The sequence below is a fragment of the Mesoplodon mirus genome, assembly GCF_964341445.2.
Source record: "Mesoplodon mirus genome assembly, chromosome: 8".
Taxonomy (NCBI): domain Eukaryota; kingdom Metazoa; phylum Chordata; class Mammalia; order Artiodactyla; family Ziphiidae; genus Mesoplodon; species Mesoplodon mirus.
The window spans coordinates 78,831,948-78,842,628 of NC_138984.1; positions in this window are offsets into that span (position 1 = coordinate 78,831,948).

A 10,681-nucleotide genomic window follows, 5' to 3' on the forward strand; every position below is an offset into this window, starting at 1 on the left:
ATAGGCTGTAAGGAAGCTAGCTGGGAAACTTGTATGAAAATGTAGATAACTGATATGTTAGAAAGAAAGCTGGTATAAGAGAAAGAAGAAAAAAAAAATTCTTTGCTTTTCCTTGTCTTTCAATATGCATGTATCCTCACATAGATCTCTCCTACCCGGTCCAGTTGCTTCTCCTTAGGTTTGTATACTTTCTTCCCTCATCAGTTCTTTCTGGGAATCTCCTCTCTAAGTCTTTCCTTCATCTGTTCCTTCTTCAGCCTGATCTAGCAATGAGGAACTGGTGCTGAAAACTCTTAGCCCTTTTTTTTTTTCCTGTCTTAATATCGGCTTGCTTTCATCCCTGAGTGGGGAAGGATTGCCATTGCAGGACCAGTCTTTTAAAGGTGTGGTTGTGGGTTCCAAAACAGCTTTGCCTCAGACCAGCACAATTTACCTTAGTTGTGCATAAGAGATCTTGGGGTGATAGGTAGGCACAATAAGTCTGAAAGGAACGTCACTCACAGTGTATTTCATTGAGAGGTGACAAGAACATCTCCATCAACATATCCAGATGGGCAGTTGGGCACAGAGACTTGAAGTGTTATGCTTAATCTCAACAAATTAAGTAGAAAACTGCATTTGTTTTTAAGGACATCTCCTCAATATTGGCCTGGTATCATCGGTAGGCTGAACTATTTCTAATGTGACAGAAGTGTAGCTTTGCTCTCCCTTATGGGATTTCGTAAACATGTTAAGTAGGCAAAAAGAAAGAGAGATTGATGAATAGGACTTCAAGTCAGGCAACCAGAAAAGGATGGGAAAGAAGCAGATTCAGTTTGTTGCTGTGCTCTGTACAAATGGAACTCAGTTCCAAAACATGGTCAAACACGGAGACTTTAAAATCAGAGTTGGGGGCCTCCCTGGTGGCGCAGTGGTTGAGAGTCCGCCTGCCGATGCAGGGGATACGGGTTCGTGCCCCGGTCTGGGAGGATCCCATATGCCGCGGAGCGGCTGGGCCCGTGAGCCATGGCCGCTGGGCCTGCGCATCCGGAGCCTGTGCTCCGCAACGGGAGAGGCCACAACAGTGAGAGGCCCGCATACCGCAAAAAGGAAAAAAAAAATAAAATAAAATCAGAGTTGGGTTCTAACCCCACTAAAGCTACTCAAACATATGTGTCCTCATGCAAGTTACTTAAACTCCGAGCTTAAGTTTCTTCATCTTTAAAATAGGGTTAATATTGCCCACCTTATATGATTATTGGAAGGCTTAAACTATAGGTGCAAGTGTTATAAATAGCCCCCAAGGAAGTTATCATTTGCCATTTCTTATATGAAAATTATACAGCAGGACTACAGAAATAACAGTGTCATTCCTCTGGTTATACGGGGACTCTAAAAATGAATGAAATAAATTCCAATTTATAATCCCTAACTCAACTACCAAGATAAAATAAGTGACCAGATCTTAAGCAATCTTTTCTCTGCTGTATTATTACCAATATGTTCGTGCATGAAATGTTTACAATTGATTCATATTATTTATTGATGCAGCCTAATGAATCCTGATATTCCATATTTGGATCATCTTATGTTTTAGTTTTCATCAAATGTAAGTTACTTACCCAAGGTCACACAGCTACCCAGTGGTAAAATACAGAACAAAGTGTAGGTGTTATGACTTTTAACCTAGGGCCTTACCTACCAGATCACACCGCTTTTGAAGACACTTAACAGGCTTATCATTCTCTAAGCTTGAGAAAAACCTCACTAATATCATTAGAACATTCCAGGTATCCTTTTCCATATTCATTTATGTACACCGATCAGCTCATTTTTTTCAAATGCCAGGGATGTATTGCTCACTAGAGGAACTTCAGTACCCAGCAGTCTTTAATGTAAAAGGCAAACCTTTCCACTAATGAGCAGTTTGTCTAGTGTTCTTAACCTTATCAGCAGCTCCTCAAGTGATAAAGGCTTAACTATCATGCACTGAAAGGTGTTGATAATTCTCAATCTTCATGCAGAAAATGGCTCTTTTGTCACTTCTTAGAGTCTACTGTTAAACTTAGCACACTGCTTACAAATTACCTTTCCTGTTCGGCAAGGCAGTCAGCTGGAAGTATTGGTGGGCCGGCAGCAGGTGGAGCCTCCTCCTGTCAGGACAAGTATGATACCTGCTGCTTAATAGAAAAGGAACCATCTGCAGTTTAATGATGTAGACCTGTCCCAGGAAATGGACTGAGTTTAAAGACAGCATAGAGGAAAGAACATTAAAAAAAAAACAAAACAGGAAAAATGAGATTGAGTATTTAAGACTGTACAAATAGAGTTGAATGCTGGAGGTTTTATCAGCTCAAACATTACTACCTAGTGACTAAAATTATTTAACTCCTTTGCTACTAGGATCCCCTAACCACAGTGGGCCCTGTAAATCAGGTCCACAGCTCAGAGGGCCTTTTCTTCCACCAACTTCTGGAATTGAAGAATGCAGGACAGCATTGTCTCTGTGTTGCTGCAAGAGAAACAATAAAAGCTTGATCAGCTGAATGCTTAAATATGGCTGAATGTTTGATGAGATGAAGATGTAATTTTGTCTATGTTCCCTAAGGATCTGGATTAAATATGACTACAGGGCCTAATCAAATAGCTAGTCACTGAACAATGGTCCCAACTGCATTTTTCATTCCAGGCATGCCTTTCTCCCCCCACCCCACCCCCACTCAAGTACATTACTTATTCACTGGTTTGTCAGCAGTGTGCATTATTAGCGCTTGAGAGATAAAACTTTAAGTGTTGCTCCCAATTAGCACAACAGTGACCACGCACCATGCTCTGTGCTTAATGCCTGCTCTCAGAGAGGAGCTGGTTTTGAAGGTCTGAGGTGGAGGAGAAAAAAAATGAAACAGCTTAAGCATTCATTTTGAGTGGAGAGACAGCTCCTATTAACATTTAACAGCATTTGTGCAACTTGGTGCGGAGGTTATGATGCAAATGAGGAGGAATTAAAAGTGGCCAGGGGTTTGTCATTGATGGATTGCAGTCTGGCGGTGTTCACACTTCTGCCGTGTCCATCAGAAGCGATTACTGTGTAATTAAACCTTATTTCTCTACTCTTCAGTGCATAATTACTTTGTGAATGTAACCATCATCTAAAAAAGCTACCAAAATGCTTTAGCATTTAGTCTAGCAGTCATTTCCCTAGCTTGTGTCAGATATAACCATCAGACAGTGCAAAAGAACTGTCACTTTTAATAAGAGGCAAAAAATTAAATGAAACAGTATGCTTATTACAGGAAAATTAGGCGTTCAAGTGGTAGAGTCCTTTTCTGCTATTTGCATAATTTATTCTTTTTTGTCCCTCACACCAGAAGCTTCAGGCAATTTTCTTCACATTTAAATAGATCGCACATTTAAGGCTACTTAAGGAAAATTATCACTTTGCATATTTTAATTGTTGTAAAGAAAGTGAATAGAAGAGGTCTGCAGCCTGGACTCTTGAGTCAGTCAGATGCTCAACTGTCTGATTCTGGAGCTCCCCACTGCTGCACTAGAGATAACCCTACAGTTCACAGCCATCCACTTGCATTTCATCAGCATGCAAATGCAGCTCCAAGCACTACAATAAGTGGATCTTTGATATTTACAAACTAGCCACTAATAACTAAAACGTAATTTGTTTGACATAATTTTAGATTTTCTTATCGCTGTGCCTTTTTTTTTTTTTCGTTTTTAAGAGAAAAACCTGATCCTTTAGGTTTAGAAAAACGAACAGTCCACTCAAACTGGATAATGTTCTACAGGTTCTAGAAATGTGCTTTGCTGCAAAATTATGTCAGTCCTTTTATTTTAACAAGTCAGTCAACTTTTCAAGTTCTTTATTTTAGACTCACCTTTAATAAAATTAAAAATTCAAATAAAAATTACAATAAAAATTCTGTCTCCTTTAAGAATTCTGTCGAATCGATGGTGTTTCAAATAAAAGATTCAGTTACCAAGGGAAAGATGTAATGTTTCAATATGTTTGTGTTGTAATTCAGAAAGATGAGATCAACAGCGCAGGGCATTGCAGAGCAAAAGCTGTAAATAGGCTAATGCCAGCACAAACTGTTAATTATGAAACGGGTGAAAAAGTTAAAAGAAGATTCCAGTGAAAACTTTGATCAAAACATACTTGGCTTATTTATTCTACTTAAGTGGGTTAAAAAAAAATCTCAGCGGTATAATTTGCTTAGTTTTCATTACCAATTAAAAAAAAGAACATTCCAAAGAGACAGAATACTGAAGTCTTCATTTTGACAAGACAGCAATGCTTTAAAGTATATTAAGATGTGAACTTGATTAACTCAGCAACACTTTTGTTTAATTACAAACAATTATGTGTTCCCTTTGGCTACTGGTCAATTTCATTTACAATGCCATTGTCCTCCATAAGTGCAAATTCTAAACACTAATGAATATCTGAGGGACTATAGTTAGCACACGTTTGTAGACACTAAGCAAACATTTGTCTTTAAAGGTAGGTGAAGTAGGTCTTAGTTTACAAAAACTATCAGTGTACGGCAAAGTAATATAAAGCAGCGCATTATAGAGACTAACAAAAGGTTAGTGTTAGGTATGAACTTGTAATTTAGAGAGGAACCTACCGTCATTTCAATCTGATGTGACTTTCAGTATAGTCTTTTGCTTTAAACTTTAAAATCTAGTACAGCATTATTTTAAAAGTCAAAGGGTTTTTCTACCTTCAGAACTGTTTTCCAAATGCGTTTTTTTTTTTTTTTTTGCTTATTATTTTTACTTAAAATACTTGATGGGGAAAAATTAAGTGAATTCTAGAAAAAGTAGAAAAATTTGAAAAGGTCTTCACTATTTCCCAGAGGTAATGTGCAGCTGACGACTTTCATATCTGATTCTAGCATATAGAGTAGAAATGAAAGAAGTTATTTCCAGCAGCATTCTTTACATCACTGAGCACTTGGTTAAATCAGTTGGCTCAAAATTTCTCATTTTGATTTTCATCTTTTTCTCTTTTTTGGAGATGAGCTTTAACTGTGTTGCTTTTATACACGTTTAAAAGAGGAGTTGCACATATTCTTTGACTCTGCTTACCATGCTCCCCCAGCTCCCACCACTGCCAAAATGACAATAGCCAGAAATAAGTGACCTCTCCACATAGTTGAATATATCAGAGAATCAAATGCAGTGATGCACATTTCTGAACATAGTATCCTGTGTTTACCTGTTAATATAGAATTGCTTTTGTGGTTGGACAATGGAGAATATATCTATTTCAGATGACATTTCTCAGATACATTTCTTGAAAGCAGAAATAAAGTATCTCATAATACAATGTATACTTTTAACATACTTCCTAATGAAGGAGGGCATGATGTTAGGTGAAGATGAAGGGGAAATTTGAAAGTATATTTCTTCTAAGCAGTTGTAAAAAGCTCATTTGTCTTTATAATATTCTTTTTACAAACTTGCTTTCTTCTAGAAACTGGAGATAATAATAATGGACTAACTCATATAGTGGGGGATGATTGCAAGTAAAGTTGGCACTACCCTGCATGATATACCTAAAAAATGTAAACTGTTATCTCTAAATCAAACAACTATAAAAATGTGAGTAACAGTATCAGTCTGTAGGTCAAAAATGAAGTCCAAGCAACATGGATGGACCTAGAGATTATCATATTGATTGAAGTTAAGTCAGATAGAGAGAGACAAATAGCGCATGATATCACTTATATGTGGAATCTAAGAAAAAAATGATATAAATGAACTTATTTACAAAACAGAAACAGACTCACAGACTTAGAGAACAAACTTATGGTTACGGGGGGTGGGGAAGGGTGAAGGGGAGGGATAGACTGGGAGTTTGGGATTGACATGTACGCACTGCTATATTCAAAACAGATAACCAACAAGGACCACAGGGAACTCTGCTCAATACTCTGTAATAACCTAAATGGGAAAAGAATTTGAAAAAGAACACGTATATGTATAACTGAATCACTTTGCTGTACACCTGAAACTAACATAACATTGTTAATCGACTTACTCCAATATAAAAAAAATTTTTTTTAAATGAAGTCCAAAAATTTCTGGCACTCTATTCTTTTAAGGACACCATCATGATTTCTGTACAATGCCTAACAGTCATCTCTATGTTCAATCACTGTGACATATATATATAAGGTCAGTTGAGACTTTAGACAGTATAATGATGAAGAACACGGACTTTTGAGTCAATAGAACTGAGTTAAAATTCTCACTCCACCATTTACTATCTGTTTCACTTTGGATAGACTACTACATTTGCTAAGATTTAGTTTTCTTCTCTGCAAAATGAACATTTAAAACTTATAGGGATGTTGAAAAAATACAAGATAAAGCACTTGGCACTGTATCAAGCCTATAGTAAATATCCGAAAATAGTACTGTTCTCATTACTATGATTTAGTATATTCACCTTTTTATATACATAGCTGTGATGATGTAGAAATCAGATTTTGCCTCATTAGCTTTCCTTAATAAGAGTAAGAATACTTTGAGTTGTGAAAGTCATACATTTTTAAAATAATGTGAACTCAAATTCATTACACATTTATTTTTAAATTTATAATAGATTCCTAAATATCTACTAATGTATCTTAGTATAATTCATATTTTCAAACATGACATTTATCATTTCGTTAGACTTAAATAATTTTTTTATCTTAGCATTATAAGACATTGTAGTGGAAATAGTATTACCTACTTATGTTTCTTTTTACCAATTTGTTACTTTTTATTTGACTTTTTTTTCTTAAAAATAATTAGCCTTTCATTCACTGAGACCAGATGTCTATAAACAATAATAACCTTAAAATTTTGGATCTCCAACTGAAGACATTTGTTTATTAGATTTGCCGTTCCAAAAACCTGTCACTGACATATAACAACTTTTCTATATTCTATAGATTAGAGAGAATAGCTTAGAAAATTCTCCATCACAACTGCAGTTCACCAAAGCATTTGAAAAGGATATTTAATTATACCTATTACCCCCTTTTACCTCCCCAGTGTTGTTTACTGTCACAATAAGCAGTATCATTTGCATTGTTACTCTGAAGATATTAAACATTTTTATGAGTTTGGTTTTAGGGGAAATAAAGATATTGGGCAAATTTTATGATAAATAAAAATAAAACACCATTTACTTGATAAAGCCCACTTAGTTCATTTCTGTTCTTTCTGACCTTCCTCCTCTCTGCCTCTCCCACCTTCTTCAACCTTCTTTAAAATCCAAAACCTTAAAGAACACCAGGAAGAGTAAAAGAAAATTTTTAAAAATGAAGTGGCAGGTATGTGATGAATCCACCTCCTCAAATTGGTACAAATTGGGTCAATTGGGATTTTTAGACAGTATAGAGTTAACTCATCCCATATATTTAAGAGTATTCCTACTTAAATTGTGTGAATTCTATCCCTTAACCTGATCACCCAACCCTATTCATCAGAAAGAGATTGTGTTTTCCTACAAATAATGGTACAGATATGGATCCTCCAGCTTCACAAACCATGTAGAGAACAGGTTATTGAAACTGTTCAACTTTGGTCAGGAAAGAAACTAGCACTAGGTGGTAATGTAAATGTCACTGTTGGGAAGAGGTTAGATAATCGTTAAATTTCAGTGGGTGGGAAAGACAATTTTGTTATTTTGGCCATTGACCTGAGTGTCACTTACTTAAAATTAAAACTTAACTACTATAGTAAGGTATTGGTTTATTAATATAATCCAGGCTCAATTTTTACATTAAGACTATATTTTTTAGAGCAGTTTAAGGTTCACAGAAAAATTGAGAGGAAAGCAGTTTCCCTATATCCAGGCTCAATTTTAAGTCAATCAATTTAACTTACATGCACCACAGTTTTTGTGTATGTAGTAAAAATATGTTAACTAGTAAGAATTGGTAGAAATGATTTCCTAAGGCTCATGATAACTGCCCTATTAATCATGTGTCTTTATTACTTTTTACAGAACTGTGTAGATGAAATGCATTAAATAGGACTGAGTGAATATTTGGTTACTTAATATGACTCATATTTAGATGAAGTCTTAAACTTTCTCATGGCATTATTAGAATAATTTAGCTAAACATCGGGTGATATGATGATATAATAAGGTATTATAACAGGGATGTAAATATTATCATTATGGTACTTTATTAGTTGTGCTATTTTTCATAATTTTTTAAACTTGCAAATTTTCACTAAAAATGGATGAAATTGAAGGAAGGGTGAGGGTAAAAAGAATGATCTAAGCTATGTATGTATGCATAATCTTTTTATCGCATCAGTGACTTTTCTTCATTTTTATGGCATCAACATTTTTTAAAGATCCTTGTTCCAAATTGAGTTGTGCAGCATTCAGTACCAAAGTTAATTGGAATCCAAGCCTTTCTGCTTAAGTAATTGTTTAGGGCTAACAATGATTTAAAAGTAATTAAAATGATGTTTATAATACTGCTTCCTTATAATTTCTAGGTGGTAGCTAAATACTTTTAGTTCACCAAGAGAAGCACCAAGATGACTCAGCTCCAAATGTTTTCTTGAATTCCCCATAGAATTGGAGACCTATTGGGACAAAAATTTTTCTATGCCTAGGCCAGTGGTCCTCAAATCAGCATTTTTGGCCCCATCTTTAAGTTTGATAGAAATGTAAATAGAGTCCTCCTACTTTCTCTACCGAATCAGAATCTCTGGGCGTTGGGTCCAAGAAACTTTGTTTTAACAGGCTTTCCTAGGCAATTTTTATGTTGCATGTTAAAGATTGAGAACCACTGCTGTAGGCCAAAGAGACAGACAAAAAGTAAGTTAATGGTATCTAGATGGGGCTGGAACAGTGAGTATGTACTTAGCTTCCACTATCTTCAGTCACTGACAAACAGTTGTTTGTTCCACATTCTGTAGTGTTCCTAGAGAGTTCTTTAGCATCTTACTGGTAGTTTAAAAGGAGACATAAAGTGTGTTATGCGCAAGTGGGTGAGGTCAGGAATGGTAATAAGTAGATACGAAAAGAGACCAAAAAAAGTCTTGTAAATGTGTTGGCAAAAATATAGAATGAACCGATAATTTAATTCTTGGATAATTTCCAAATATTACAATTTGATAGCATTAACTTGAAAATAATATGGTACAGAGATCAATTAAAAACTGTGTTATAAAATCATATTAATATGGTAAGACAAAACTTACAAAATTTTTATGCTACTTGTTTTTGAGAGTATTTGATAAAACAGCATTTTGATTAATATATGTTCCATTTTTCAATATGTCCAAATGATATGGAATATTTAGTTTTCTTTGCGCAGAAGCTAATAACAGTCATTGTAACCAGAGGAAGCACTTACTGTGTTTATGTATTAAACAAAGCAAAGCAGACAGTAAGAATATAGAGAGCAAAAATCAAAACAGCACTACCTTTTTTAAACACACGAATAGCAGGTTTAGCATATTGTAAGTCAATATGCTACTTAATCCAAAATTATTCCTTTGCTACTTTCTAGATTTCAGAAGTATTCATCATCTGAAATCAAGATCTCCTTGCGCTCTTACCTTTGATACAGCCTCATACCACTCACTAATTTTGTGGTTCAGTTCTTCACACTTGGCATCTAAAACAGTTCTCTTAGAACTAAAGATTACATCTGTGGTCTTTTGTAGGTATCTTTAAAAGAACTATAGAATTTGTCCAATTTCTGATTTAAAGTACAAAGTGCGTGTGCACCACTTTTTAGATGCAATGTAAACTAAATTCCTAGTTGTCAGATTCCATGTCTCTAAAAGGTGGCAGACAGAGATGAAATCAGGGCATCTGCTTATATAAACAATATGTTTAGGTTTTGATTTTTATTTTAACGTGTAACATTGAAAAGAAGTAAATTTTATAGAACTTTGGTAAAGAAAAACACCAGTGGAGATAACAAATGGAGAAAAGGTTAAACCGTATTTCCTTTTCTTGTAAATATTTGAAAGCAGTTAATTTTATATGTTCGGAATAGTTGCCCTATATCCACAATAAAAACATGTCAGTATTTTATGTGAATTCCTTGGAGTTAAATATACAGGCTGTGTTCCTGGCCTGAGGGGCCAGGAATTCCAAACACTGAGGATGCTAGTCATTTCACCTTCAGTTTGGGGTTTAAGAAAAGGAAATCTTGAAGTCCCTCAAAATGAATAAGAAGAATGGAAATTTCCTTAACAAGGTAACTCAAAGAAAGAAAACATACACATATACCTGCATATATATGCACACATACTTCCACACGTAAAAAGAGAAATCTTCAATTCCTGGATACATGCTTTTAGGTTTTTGTAAAAATCAAAATAAAACTGCCTTTTCTGTATGCAGGGATTTATCACTGTTATTTCAAGTTAAAGAATTTTAAATACAAAACAATCGTAATGAGTAGATTACTATCTTGACAGTCTGAGGAACTTTTGAATTTTAGGTGTCGCTCACATTCATCCCTGAAAACATGCTTTACACCCCTACCAGCATTTTTCCTATGCAAATGACTGCAGATTGAAACACTCATCAATAGGTGCTATAGTCTGCAAATAGTTTCCTTGTCGGCTTGGCAACTGTGACTCATGCTGTCCGACAAGTGAAAAGAAAACCGCAGTCAGCAGCTATTCAGCAGCAAATCATTAATTA